Source organism: Eupeodes corollae, chromosome 2, assembly GCF_945859685.1.
Source record: "Eupeodes corollae chromosome 2, idEupCoro1.1, whole genome shotgun sequence".
Classification (NCBI taxonomy): domain Eukaryota; kingdom Metazoa; phylum Arthropoda; class Insecta; order Diptera; family Syrphidae; genus Eupeodes; species Eupeodes corollae.
Window position 1 is genome coordinate 103,399,630 of NC_079148.1, and position 12,380 is coordinate 103,412,009.

Here is a 12,380-nt window from a genome sequence, read left to right on the forward strand (position 1 = left end):
TGTAGTTTGTTAGTTTCTTAATTGTTAGTACCTTATCCTTAAACTTATAAAACATTGAAATTCTTGGGCCAAATATATATTTCTTATCTTTCCAAAACCACTCTAAATGTTATGATTCACCCTGTACATTATACAATGCCAAATAAAATCTTTTGAATTTTTTTCTTTTTGTTACATAGTGAGAAAAGGAGAACATAAACTTCAAGCATTCTGACTTCCTTTTTAATTCAAATCGTTGTTTAAAGAAATTAAAAACAAAAACTACTAAAAGAGAACGAACGTAAACTAAAACACACTCATAAAAGTTTTTGTTCAAGTTTTGATGAACAAAGCTAAAGAACTAAAGAATAAAAGTACTTCTGCATATCCTTGAAGAAAATTGTATGTATTTAAAAGTTGTATAATTTATTTACTAAATAGGAAGTCACATTAAGAAAGAGGTTAACTAGTGCAGATGCAGAGTAGAAAACTCACAAAACTATACTCTATGGTTTTTTAAGTTCAAAATTGACCTACTGATGAAGGTAAGGTAGTATTCATATGATGACAGTACTTCAATGACATGTCAACCTGAACATCATTTACAGCTACTTAGATTAAAAAGATAAAGTATTTTTTCAAGTGCTGACTCTTGGCGGATATAGAAAGAAAATACAAATAGAATACAAAAATATTAGTAGAATAGATACTTTTTCATTCTGAATTATTGTTTTTAATTTAATACTAGCGAAGCATATCAATCGTCGCTCGTGACAAGCGTCGTCGTTTTAATATTTTAATTAAGTTGTCGTTTTGTTTTTATCGCCAGTTGATGTTGAACATATATTTTTCTAAATGGGGTATTAGAAACATTACTTTTTCAATTAGTTTAAGTGATATTTCGGTATCAAACTTTCCTATTTCTGTTATTAAAAACTTTGCTACCCTTGGTAAAATGTATATTGTACATCTTCCCTTAGATTATGTTAACCTTACAACTTAGGTATCTTCGAAAAACCTTCAATCTTCGTTTTAATAGATTGCATGTTTAGAAAACAAATTTTAATCGATTATGTTCGATAAACATAAACATAGGAAATTCGTTTTGGTGCACCCAGGCGTATACGTGCTTTTATTTTGTATGACAATTTAAATTCGATATTTATGTAAAACTTTTATTAATAAAATAAATAACAATAATTATTTTTTTCAATTTCAGGTTTGGGGTGAGTGGACAGTTTCGTTTTAATAATATTCAACTCTTGGTATGTAAAAACAAAGAATTATACAAAAGAATGATTTTTTTTTGGTTGAACAATATTTTAAAAATTATGAATAGTCTTGCGGCAAATACAAGCTTGCATTATGAGCTCATCAAACATCAATGTACTTTAAAATTTTATTTATTTATTTGTAAATAAGACCGGTAAAAAAAATCGTACTGTTTGTAATAAATGTTTTACTCAACTTTATTAAAATTTCAACAATAATTTTTACTCTTTACATCAATATAATAATTACAATCCTTCCGTCGTACTTTATGTGCTTTCCTCGTATTGATGTACTAACTGAACCTCATGGCGTTACTTGATGCTTTATTTTAAAACAAATTACCATGTTACCATGAAAAAAGTTATAATAACATTAAAAGATAGACATATGCTGTCGCGTACTTTATTTTAGAACTATTAAAATTAAACAATTCTGCAAAACTTTAACCACTTCCGCAGCACACCCACTGTTATGCTCTCCAAGAATTAAAAAAACACGATTTTGCCTTCCTTAATAAATAGGCTATCTAACACTGAAAGAATTTTTCAAATCGGACCAGTAGTTCATGAGATTAGAGCGTTCAAACAAGCAAACAAACAAACAAACTTTTCAACTTTATAATATTACATATTAAGGACTGATGATTTCACCATCAATATTGACACTTGATAGTATGCTTATGCTTTCAATATATGAGTAAGAGCAAGAACTTCTCTACGTCACATTATCCAAACTGTTTTTAATCATCCAAGAACCTTTTAAGCGAATCAATATACACAGGTTGGGTTCATGCTTTTAATAGCTTATGGGGATAAAATATAGATATCATATAACTAATATTTTGCTAAATTAAACGTTATGGGTATCATAGTTTTTCTCATGACTAAACCTTTTTTGTAAATTAATATGCATATACAAGATTACCAACAAGAAGGGTTTTCTATTTATTTTTTTTTTGTTTATTATTTTTATAAACGTCTATATCACTTTAGTTAAGTAAGTATATTTGGCCGTCGGAAAAGATTCATACTGCGAGTTTCTAGAATCCTTCCTGGCGTAAATATTAATAATTTAATTCGTTAAAATCAATATCACTCGTCTCTGAATAGATGACAATATTTTAAAGTGTTTTCCAATAGATGTTCCATTTTTATATTACAAAAAAAGGAATATTTTTTTAAAAAAATAAAAAATGTTTATTTTATAGTAAAGATAATAGAACTTTTTTAACTATGATAAAAATAGTAGGCTTATGGCGTGGCTGCAGTTTCCCACTACCAATTCACAAATTTTATGATTGTATGTTCTCGATAACTTCGCGAACTTCATCTTTAAGTTTTTGAATCACATTTTCAAGCATTAACATGGATCTTGTGTATCAAGATCAAGACTTTAAAAAACAAATGGAAACGCTGTTAAATTGTAAGTTCTCGGTAAGACATTTTGTTCACCTCTATGAGAAAAAGTAAGACATTTTGAACTTCAAATAGCAAGTAAGTGTAATCGGTCCAATTTGTCGAATTGAAAATGTTGACATTTGTCGACGGTTCAAGGTCCCTAGAGTGTAATAAAAGATTTTGAGAGAAATGCCTGTGCGTGCGTATATCCGTAACGTTCGGGAAGTAAAAAACAGACAAAAATACTACTTACTTACTTAAGGTGGCGCTACAGTCCTGTGTGAACTAGGGCCTCACCCAAAAACTTCTCCATCTAGCTCGCCCCCAAGCTAGATGTCTCCAGTTCCGCGTTTCAAGTTGGGTGAGGTCACCCTTCCACTTGTGCGCGCCACCTGATCTGCGGCTTTTCTCTACTGCGCTGTCCTGTGGGTGTGAATTCGAAGACTTTCCGGGCCGGAGCATTGGTTTCCACGCGCTCTACGTGACCCAGCCATATTAGTCGTTGGACTTTTAAACTTCAAGCTAAGTCTACGTCGCTGTACAGCTTGTCGTTCCATCTTCTCCTCCACTCGCCTTCGATGCATACATGACCGTAGATCACACGAAGAACTTTTCTCTCGAAGCGACCCAAGGTGCTTTCATTCGCTTTTGTCATAGTCCATGCTTCTGCACCGTATAGCAGTACGGGGATGATAAGGGTCTTATATAGCAACACTTTGGTCCCTCGAGAGAGGACTTTACCACTCAATTGCTTTCATAGTCCAAAGCAACAACGGTTAGCAAGAGTTATTCTGCGTTTGATCTCAGCGCTGGTGTTGTTTTCTGCGATTACAGCGGAGCCTAGGTAGACGAAGTCCTTGACTACCTCAAAGTTACGTCTGTCGAAGGTGACGTTTTGATCAAGATGTCCTGAAACGGACGAGTTTGGCACGAATGCCAAAACTAGACATGGCTCTATACAGCTCGTGCCTGTAGATGCTGTCATATGCGGCCTTGAAATCGATAAAAAGATGGTGGGTGTCGATTTGGTATTCTTGGGTTTTTTCCAGGATCTGCCGTAATGTGAATACTTGATGAACTGTGGACTTTCCTTTTCTAAAACCACACTGATAAGGACCTATCAGGTTGTTGACGATGGGCTTTAGACGCTCACATATTACGGCAGAGAAGACTTTAAAGGCGATGTTAAGTAGACTGATTCATCTATAATTGGTGCAGTTTAGAGGGTCTCTTTTTTTCAGTACTTTTATGCAGCGCCACTTTGCGTGCCTTTTGTTTGGCTGCATTTGCCTGCCGACATCCCACATCAAACCAGGGGTTCCTTGTTGGTGGCTGCTTGAAACCCAACACATCAAGGGCGGCTTCTCTGATTGCATCTTGGCAATATTGACACTGGTTTTCGATGCATTGTGTTGGCGGCACACAACATCGAGAGAGGTTACTTGTAAGTCGGTAGAAAAAGGGTTTGACGATCTCTTCCGATTGTACCTATTCGACGTTGTACCTTCTCCCAGCACCTCTCTGTTTTGCCTTGGGTCTGCAAACCCGAAGTGCTACCTTGGCTACAACGAGGTAGTGGTCCGAGTCGATGTTAGCTCCTCGGAAAGTTCGTACATCGATAATGCTGGAAGCGTGTCTGGCGTCGATCGCAATATGGTCAATCTGGTTGACGGTAGATTGATCTGGAGAAGTCCAAGTTCCTTTGTTGATGTTGAGGTGTGGAAAACGCGTACTGGCTACCATGACGTTTCGCCCCGCAGCAAAATCTATGAGCCTGAATCCGTTGTCGGAAGTGTTGTCGTGCAGGCTGTTCTTCCCGATTATTCCACCAAAGATGTCTTTCCTTCCTAGATTGGCATTAAAATCGCCCAGGACTATTTTAATATCGTAGCTAGGGCACTGCTCATATGTTTTGTCTAAGAGCTCGAAGAACATATCTTTGGTGTTGTCCTCTTCTGTGGGGGCGTGCGCGCATATCAGGCTAATGTTGCCGAATTTAGCCCTGATGCGTATGGTCATGAGGCGCTCATTGATGCACCTATAGCTCAAGACTACTTGCCTAAGTCTGGCTCCAATGACGAAGCCCCATCCAAATAAGCGCTGTTGGTTTTCGTGGTAACAGTCACCATAGTAAATATCGCGGTTTTTCATTCTCTTTTTGCCCGGCCCATCCCATCGTATTTCCTGGATGGCGGTGATATCTGCTTTATAGCGGTATAGGGCCTCCGCTTATTCTTAGGCCGCACGTGGTCTGTTAAGGGACCTAACATTCCACATACATATCCGAAGTTCGTTGTCCTTTCTTCGTTTGCGTTGGTTGTCAACAGTAAATCCGTCCGTATCCGAGGCTTGTTGGTGCTTCGCAACTTTGAAAGCTTTTACGTGGCCAGGAAGTCACCCCTACGGCACAACCACCAACCTGGAGGGCCAGATCCTAAGTATAACTCCAAGAATGGGGAGATGGATAAAACCGCTCCTTATAGGCCTGTACTCCGAATAAGTCGAAGAAGCCTTATAAGGTGTTCACTAAGTAGTTCAACTTAGTCAATTATCCACTGAAACTGTGGATGCCACCATTGGTTCCATCTCGGGAAATCCTCCGCTGCCATCTGGATAAGGAGAGCGCGTTAGTGGAAACACCTCTCCCCTCTCTCTCGTTTGCTGCCCTCAACACCTTTCCACTGGGGTTGGAACCCAATCTCCAGTTGAGGTACTAGGCACCCTATGTTCACCACGGGGAGGTGAGAGTAGGAGTTGATAGACAGAGGTGGGTTTTGAGAAAACCTGTGTTTTTATTTTTTGTAAAAAAATGTCAATTCCATTTTTTTCAAAATTTTACCAGAAGTTATTCTTGAATGCAAATGTCTACAATTTTAACATCCGTTTGAAAAAAATAATGGTTGGAGATAAAATCGTCTTTTATTCGTAAGATACGAAGAATACACTTTTTGACTTCTGGTAAAATTTTGAAAAAAATGGAATTGACATTTTTTTAACAAAAAATAAAAACCTGAAAACAACATTAATACAACTTTTTAAAAATTAATTTTCTTCTTAAGGAGGCCGTCTACCTTCGGGGTTTGAAAACATAGTTTTTTGTTTATTTTTGGCATATTTCTAATATTTGTATAGATATAACTAAAAACAAATTATGTGAAGGATTTGATCATAGGCATGCTGGCTTACAAGATTTTGAGCCTCAAACCCGCATATTTACGTTGCTCAGAGGAAGGTTTCGTGTCCGGCTATTATTCCGAATGACGAGATGAATTGATCTATGTATTTGTGTTTTGTTATTGTGTACGAGTGTGTATCAAAAGTTGCTGAACTTGAATGCCAAAAGATGAGAAAAGAGAGATGTACGGTCCTGGCATAGCTGATTAAATTGTAAGTTCTGCCAATGGTGATTAACACTTATCTTTAAACTAGTTTTCCCAAAAGTAGTGTTTTTAAAACTTTTGGGGCGATTTTGTCGAAACTATAGAAGATATACTAAATTTGTAAAGCGTTACTTATTCACAAAACATCTCGCTAGGTCTAGACACAAGCTTTAAAAACAAATGTTTGATTTTGTACAGTCTTTTTTGAAAAACATGGTCAACAAAATAGCTGTCATTTTATGAAATATTTAAATATTCAAACAAGTTTGTGTCTAGACCTAACCAACGTTCTAAAATCTAAGCAACATTTTTTTTTGTTCTTTCAAGGTTCTGGAGCTGAGATATCGTGCCAGCCGTTCTACTCCCGGCAGTAGTGCATTCAACGACGACACGTCAAGGACAAATTTAATTAAAAAAAAAGAGGCTGGGATGCGACCCACACTGATAACTTCCCATCCCGTCTGTCGATTTGTCTAGCTTAAAAGTTTTTCTATATAATAATTTTTACCAAATTTGCGTACTATTTTTGTAGATTTTATTTTTTATGAAAAAACTCACTGTTGGATTTTTATATAAAAATTACTGAATATCGAAAACAATATTTTCTGTGAAATAAAATAAGTTTGAAGCCAATATTTCAAATTTTTGAAAAGATATTTGAGTCGAAAATCAATTTTTACCAACTTTTGTTAAATTTGTTTAGGTTTTTAATTTTTTGTACAAAAACTTTCAATTCGATTTTTTTTTAAATTTTACTGAATGTTGACAACAATATTTTTTATAAGATAAAATAAGTTTGAAGCCTAAATTTCAAGTTTTTGAAAAGATATTTGAATCGATATTCAATTTTTACCAACTTTGAGTAACGTTTTTTTTAGACTTTTAATTTTTTATAAAAAAAAAAAAAAATGGTAATTGGATTTTTCTCAAATTATTATCAGATATCAAAAACATTATTCTTCGTTGCACAAAATTGTTGTTTTGGAGATGAGATCATATTTTAGTCGTAAAGTTTTGGAGGTGACACATTTTTTTTTCAGTTTTTTTGATTTATAAAAAAAAAAACGTTTTAATGCATTTTTTTCAAAAAATATATTTCTTTAATATCACGTTACAATAAATTATACAAAATTTAATTCTCGTCTCTAGCGATTTTTGTTCGTAAGATATTTAGGGTTAACCAAAATGTTCACCCTTTTTTAAACTGCTATGGTAAAAAAAACCACCCATTCATCTTTCTGCATTATTATCTATATAACAAAATTTATTTGAAGTCGATATCTCTACTGGTTCTTGAGCTATGGACGACGAAATAAATGTCGCGAACGTACGGACCTATGGAGGTACGAATGTACGCACGCAAAGACATCTCTCTAAAAATCTTTTATATCGACTCTAGGGACCTTGAAAAGCCGAGAAATGTCAAAGATTTCAATTTAACAAATCGGACCCATTACAATAACTTTCTATGGGAAGTTAAAAAATATTCTTTTTAACATTCAGTAAAATATTGAGAAAAATCGAATTGACAATTTTTCTTACAAAAAATATAAGAACTTAAGAAAAAACATTACATAAAGTGGCTACAAATGCTTTTTGACTTAAATATTTTTTTCAAAAATTTAAGATATTGGCTTTAAACTAATTTTATACTATACAAAATATTGTGTTTGACATACAGTTAGTTTTTTTACAAGAAATAGTACGAAAAATTGGTAAAAATTGATGTTCGATTTTTAATATCTCCTGAATAAATAAAGGTATTGAATTCAAAATGATTTCAGTATGTGCTAAATTTTCTTTGAAAATCCAATCTATATTTGTTTACATACAAAATAAAAACTTTTAAAAATATGCTACTAAAATTGGTAAAAATTGGTTTTTGACTAAAAATCTCTTTAACAAAAATTGATTTTGAAATGAAACTATTTCATCATTTGTAAAATTTTGTAATAAATAATTTCTTAATAAGTTTCTTAAAAAACTCAAGTGACAAGACACGAAAACATACAAAAACAACAAAAAAATAATAACAAAGTTTTCGACTCAATTATTAAGAAAACAAATACAAATATTGACTTCAAATTATTTATCTGACACAACATTTTGTAGGGAACATTTTATTTAAGTTTTAAGCAAGACAAATCGACGGGATGGGAAGTTGTCAGTGTGGGTCGGATCCCAGCCTCTTTTTTTTAAATACTAATCATTAAGGTAGTCTCTGCTATGAATATGACCCTCATCACCGAAAAGGTTTTTTAACTTCCCCTAGGAAGTTATTGTAATGGGTCCGATTTGTCAAATTGAAAACTTTGACATTTCTCGACTTTTCAAGGTCCCTAGAGTCGATATAAAAGATTTTTAGAGAGATGTCTGTGCGTGCGTGTGTACGCACGTTCGTACCTCCATAGGTCCGTACGTTCGCGACATTTATTTCGTTGTCCATAGCTCAAGAACCAGTAGAGATATCGACTTCAAATAAATTTTGTTATACAGATAATAATGCAGAAAGATGCAGAAAGAGCTCTCATGAAAATTACGTGGGTGGTTTTTTTTACCAAAACAGGTTAAAAAAAATTTAAAATTTTGGTTAACCTAACATATCTTACGAACCAAAAACGCCTGAAACTTGAATTAAATTTTAAATAATATATTGTAACGTGATACCAAACAAGTACATTTTTTTGAAAAAAAAATCTAATTAACGACTGTTTTATAAATCCAAAAAACTGAACAAAAATTTGTCTCCTCGAAAGTTTTAGGAATACGAAATGATTTTTTTCCAAAACAATTTTGTGCAACGAAAAATAAACATCTGGTAAAATTTTGAGAAAAATCAAATTGACGTCTTTTATTATAAAAAAAAATTAAAACCTAAAAAAAACATTACTCAATGTTGGTAAAAATTTATTTTCGACTTAAATATCTTTTCAAAAGTTTTAGATTATGGCTCCCAGCTTATTTTATCTCATAAGAAATATTGTTTTCAACATTCAGAAATATTTTGAGAAAAATCCAATTGACAGTCCTTTTACAAAAAATAAAAACCTAAACAAAAAAAATAATAAAGTTTGTAAAAATTGATTTTCGACTCAAATTTCGAAATTTTGAGATATTGGCCTTAAACAACTTTTATCTTTTAAAAAATGTTGTTGTCAGTATTAAGTAAGATTTTAAGAAAAATCGAATTGACAGTTTTTTACAAACAAAAAATCTAAAGAATAAAATTAATAAAACTTGGTAAAAATTTACTTTCGACTCAAAAAGCTTTTCAAAATTTAAAAATATTGTCTTCAAACTTTTTTATTTCACATAAAATATTGTTTTCGATATTCAGTAGTTTTTTTATAAACAAAATAAAATCTACAAAAAAAGTAAGCAAATTTGGGAAGAATTGATGTTCGGTTCTTGATATCTTCCAAATTATTTTCATTCATCCAAATTGTTAAAATTTAAGAAATGCTACTAAAATTGGTTTTGGACTAAAAATCTATTTAAAAAAACTAGATTTTCAAACTAAACTATTTCTTTAAATAAAAAATATTATTAGTAATTTTTAATTTGTTGTTAGAATAATTTAAATGACAACTTTTTTAACAGAACACGAAAACCTGCAAACTTTTAAGCAAGAACAATCTACAGACGGAATGAGAAGTTATCAGTGTGGGTCGCATCCCAGCGTCTTTTTTTGATGGAAAGTGGGAGTTTTTTGATGGATTTTAAGCATCAAATCAAACGGCTTGAGTTTTTGATGTGACTCAATTTTAAGTCTTAAGACCCTTTATCAGAAATACATCGTTAGTGAAATACTAAACACCAATGTTAGACGAGAAATTTAAAAACTTAGAATTTCATCAAGCCCTTTAAGGGCTACAGCAGCAATACTCTCGTATTCTCAAGTATTCTATTACATCATCGAAGCTTTGTCAATTCCCTGCAGGAAAAATTTCATGACTCCAGAGTCTTAATAATTAAAAAAAATGAGGTTTTTTTGTCTTTTAATATTTATTAATACATTTTAGATGAGGTCGTTTTTGTTTTACTTAGACCTTTAAAGAATCAATTAAAACTTATACTTAAAGTGGAAAGAACAATAGGAACCATCAGTTCAAGACGATGGATGTCTTGAGATTCACCATGAAACAAAATATTAGCACATACTCCTGAAAAAGTTTGTGAACTTAACGACTAAACAAGTTTCTTTTGTTTGACACTTCCGAGAACCCCAAATTTCATTACCAAAAGATTCCAAAAATCTAACGCACCTTTTTTTCTAATAATTACCAACAATTTTAGATTTCTTTGATTTGATTTTGCACAAATGTTATCACACTTTATTAAAAAAAAACCTTATGAAAGTAAAACACAATATTTTTAAAAATTTAAGGAATTGTCTAAGTTTATCTTTTTTGAAGTAACTTTTAAAATTTTAAATATCGTTACCAATTTCACCAAAAAAATGTTCACACTTATCTTAAAATTAATTACTTTCCATTAACTTGTGATTATTTTTTTAATAGGGACAGGATAAGATGACATTCAAAATTATTTATTGTAAACAAAACAAAACAAACCCCTCATACATTTGTTGGCATTATTCCTTTTTTTCTATGTATGTACCTCTTTCTATGTCTGTATAGATATTTTGGTTGATATAAGCCCTTCAATAAAGTTATTGACCTTAATTTGCTAATTACAATAATATATTGTGTATTTTGTGTTCAGTCAAGAAACCGGATAACAAAAGTTATCTTTTACTTTGTTTTTTTTTTTTGTTCTTTGCGCACAACCGACTTACATCCACTAAATTCACGGATAGACTATTTTCTAGTATACATCAACCGACCCGCACCCGTATTAGGTTTTCTTTGAAAGGACGAACAACAACAACAAAAAAGGCTACTAGTTTCATAATTGTGCTGAGGACATGGTCTGTCGGGCCATGGTCACAATAATATTTAAGAAAATCCTTTTTTGAGGTTACCTTATGTACCTTTAGCTACTTGGAAATTCTGTCGATACGTATCGTAAAGACTTTGGTAGGAATTGAAGTATTTTCGAAATAAGGAGAGGACTTGAGTCGCATGTTATTGAACTTTTTTGATTGAAATTAATTAATTTAAACATTTGTTTTGAAAAATCAACAAAATACATAAGTTCTTGGTAACATTCAAAGCCTACCTGCTTCCTTGTTTAGATGAACTCTGACCACTCTGAGTTCTTTTTTTTACAAAACAGTTAAATAGCCTTTAAATTTGTTTAACCTTTGCAGAAAAGCCCAAAGCCCACCAAAAAGATTGTCTTCTTTTAGTGTATATATGTATGTATTTATTAACCTTGTATATACATTATACACCTTGTAAGTATATTTGTCTTGAGACATTGGCCTTTCATTTACTTTATAATTATTACAGCTCACCTGTTGTTTTGTACATCATTTTCTATGAATGCGACTTGATGCAAAGAATTGCGTGTCCTTTAGAAAAGACCACGTCGTCACTCTATACTTTTGTAGTGCTCTTCAAATTTAGTGTAAGGATTTTCTTTAGGTTACCAACTCATACAACTTATAGTTGTTTAATAATTTCTCAGCTCATATATAAATCAGTAATGGAAAAAAGTGTTTAACTATTTTTATAAATAATTTGGCAGCCTACTTGCAAAAGGGTATGAGTTTGTGTCTTGGAAGTTGATTTTATTTATTAGATAAATAATTTGTTGGACTTGACTTTGAAAAGTTATTGATTAGTTGTAGTAATGGTTGGTATAATGATCTTGTTAACTTTTTGGTGTTTACAATTTGATTGGTAGTATTTCATAACGGAATTGGAAGCTATTACATTTTGGCTTGTTTGCTTTTGTTCTTATAGTACAATAACAAACATCAAGCGATTAGATATTGTTGCATGTTTCGTATTTGTAATTTGTTGGTTCCTCTAATTGACATGTGTTTTTGTTGACTTTTATTTTCTTCCCTTTCTACTTCTCAGGACAGGAAAGTCTTTTTTATTTTTGTTCAAAAAAAATTTCCTCTAAAAATGTTATGAATTTCATCTGTCAATTGTAATTTTTTGAACTTGTAGATGTTTTATTTTAAATAGTCAGTTATTTTGACAGTTTCACAACTAGAGCTGTCATCTTTTAACATTGGAGGATTTAAAACTACATTATTATACACATGCTGAGCAACTGAGAATATTGCTACTGACTACTGTAAACTAAGCAACTTACCGAATCTCACTGAATCGATAGGAGACCTTGAATCAAAGGTGAAAACCTTTGAAACTTCTATAAGTAAAGCTTTTAGAGTCGCTTGCCCAGTTAAATATAGCCGTAAAACCCTTCCTTCTTG

At 32.3% G+C, this 12,380-nt stretch overlaps 1 long non-coding RNA gene across 1 annotated transcript in view; it reads right to left on the reverse strand.

Moving 5' to 3' along the window:
- LOC129944073 (uncharacterized) overlaps window positions 1-10,973 on the reverse strand; it is a 39,918-nt gene extending 28,945 nt beyond the window's left edge. Inside the window, exon 1 of the long non-coding RNA XR_008781392.1 lies at window positions 10,612-10,973. This is a non-coding gene — a long non-coding RNA (uncharacterized LOC129944073). The remainder of the gene's footprint in view (window positions 1-10,611) is intronic.
- Window positions 10,974-12,380: the final 1,407 nt, after the last annotated feature.